The sequence below is a fragment of the Taudactylus pleione genome, unplaced genomic scaffold (assembly GCF_031769625.1).
Source record: "Taudactylus pleione unplaced genomic scaffold, aTauple2 ptg000021l, whole genome shotgun sequence".
Classification (NCBI taxonomy): domain Eukaryota; kingdom Metazoa; phylum Chordata; class Amphibia; order Anura; family Myobatrachidae; genus Taudactylus; species Taudactylus pleione.
In genome coordinates, this window is record NW_028284423.1 from 16,140,001 (window position 1) to 16,142,500 (window position 2,500).

The following is a 2,500-nucleotide window of genomic DNA, read 5'->3' on the forward strand; positions in this document are numbered from 1 at the left end:
TCCCAAAATTTAAAGTCACAATATGTCCTGATGTCACTATTACTGACGAAATTGGAGCTTTAGATGATCAAAGTTCCTTTTTGAGCATGCTCACAGCTTACACCTATGTGAACTCTGCAATCAAGCCCAGATTAATAACTCCAAAGCATTACCATAAATATACATATTAATTTTTTATCCTATAAGACAACATATATAGTACAAACACCTATACTTTCTGACTGCAATGTGAATGTTTTTAAAAGCTTGTACACAATTGGGGGTATAGCTCAGTGGTAGAGCATTCGACTGCAGATCGAGAGGTCCCTGGTTCAAATCCAGGTGCCCCCTTTACCTAGCTTTTAATGTGTAAAGGTACTGAATCAATTTGCAGTTTACAGCTAGTTTGAAACTCAAGTACAGGAAAAGCTAACTCAAGTAAGAGCAAGAAAACAAAAAAAGTGAAACTTTAACATTATATGCTTCCTGATAGCACAGTTAGAGTGGCAGATTTCATTTATTTGAAAGCGATTTTTAAAGAAAACTATAATTTATAGAAGGCAAATATAAAGGACATACCTAGTTTCTCTTTAAAAAGTACTTTCTTTCCCAAAATGGTTAAACTGAAAAAGTAGGAGAACTCTTATTGCAATATCAGTCTGAGTTCAATCCCTAATCCCACCAACAGTTCCAGAACCTCAATTTAATTTCTGTCCTTTCTATAGTAATATATTTAGAATAGTATAATATAACTGAACATGAAACATGTGTACTTTAATACTCACCCTCTCTGATAATTAAATAAGGAATTATTAGGCAATTGTATTGCAGTGTTCTGGAACTGTTGTTGTAATTGGGGGTTAATCTCAGACTAATTTTGCAACTAGGCCATTCGAGTTTATGCATCAAACATTAATTTTGAACATCTGAGCCCTCAATCCCAAAAATCAAAATGTCCTATTTTATTAGCAATAATATACCGTTGTCAGCTACTTTTTGAAATAATTTATATAGGTTTATTGCTAAGAATTTGTATTTTCTTAGTTCTGTTTTGCCTCCCAAAATTTAAAGTCACAATATGTCCTGATGTCACTATTACTGATGAAATTGGAGCTTTAGATGATCAAAGTTCCTTTTTGAGCATGCTCACAGCTTACACCTATGTGAACTCTGCAATCAAGCCCAGATTAATAACTCCAAAGCATCACCATAAATATACATATTAATTTTTTATCCTATAAGACAACATATATAGTACAAACACCTATACTTTCTGACTGCAATGTGAATGTTTTTAAAAGCTTGTACGCAATTGGGGGTATAGCTCAGTTGTAGAGCATTCGACTGCAGATCAAGAGGTCCCTGGTTCAAATCCAGGTGCCCCCTTTACCTAGCTTTTAATGTGTAAAGGTACTGAATCAATTTGCAGTTTACAGCTAGTTTGAAACTCAAGTACAGGAAAAGCTAACACAAGTAAGAGCAAGAAAACAAAAAAAGTGAAACTTTAACATTATATACTTCCTGATAGCACAGTTAGAGTGGTAGATTTCATTTTTTTGATAGAGATTTTAACAGAAATCTTTAATTTATAGAAGGCAAATATAAAGTACCTACCTAGTTTCTCTTAAAATAGTACTCTCTTTCCGAAATGGTTAAAAATGAAGAAGTAGGAGAAGCCTTATTGCAATATCAGTCTGAGTTCAATCCCTAATCCCACCAACAGTTCCAGAACCTCAATTTAATTTCTGTCCTTTCTATAGTAATATATTTAGAATAGTATAATATAACTGAACATGAAACATGTGTACTTTAATACTCACCCTCTTTGATAATTAAATAAGGAAAAGCATCACTTAAATAGTGATACTTTAACATTATAAACTTCCTGATTGCACAGTTAGAGTGGCAGTTTTTATTTTTTTTATAGAGATTTTTATAGAAATCTATAATTTATAGAAGGCAAATATAAAGGACCTACCTAGTTTCTCTTAAAAAAGTAATTTCTTTCCCAAATGCTTAAACTGAAGAAGTAGGAGAAGCCTTATTGCAATATCAGTCTGAGTTCAATCCCTAATCCCACCATCAGTTCCAGAACCTCAATTTAATTTCTGTCCTTTCTATAGTAATATATTTAGAATAGTATAATATAACTGAACATGAAACATGTGTACTTTAATACTCACCCTCTTTGATAATTAAATAAGGAATTATTAAGCAATTATATTGCAGTGTTCTGGAACTGTTGTTATAATTGGGGGTTAATCTCAGACTAATTTTGCAACTAGGCCATTCGAGTTTATGCATCAAACATTATTTTTGAACACCTGAGCCCACAAGCCCAAAAATCAAAATGTCCTATTTTATTAGCAATAATATACTGTTGTCAGCTTCTTTTTGAAATAATTTATATAGGTTTATTGCTAAGAATTTGTATTTTCTTAGTTCTGTTTGGCCTCCCAAAATTTAAAGTCACAATATGTCCTGATGTCACTATTACTGACGAAATTGGAGCTTTAGATGA

The 2,500-nt window shown here is 32.3% G+C and overlaps 2 non-coding genes across 2 annotated transcripts; both read left to right on the top strand.

Annotated features, from left to right (window-relative positions):
* Nucleotides 1-258: 258 nt before the first annotated feature.
* TRNAC-GCA (transfer RNA cysteine (anticodon GCA)) lies at nt 259-330 on the top strand. The gene has a single exon. It is a non-coding gene; the product is annotated as a tRNA-Cys (tRNA).
* A 963-nt stretch (nt 331-1,293) lies between these two features.
* On the top strand, nt 1,294-1,365 carry TRNAC-GCA (transfer RNA cysteine (anticodon GCA)). The gene has a single exon. It is a non-coding gene; the product is annotated as a tRNA-Cys (tRNA).
* Nucleotides 1,366-2,500: the final 1,135 nt, after the last annotated feature.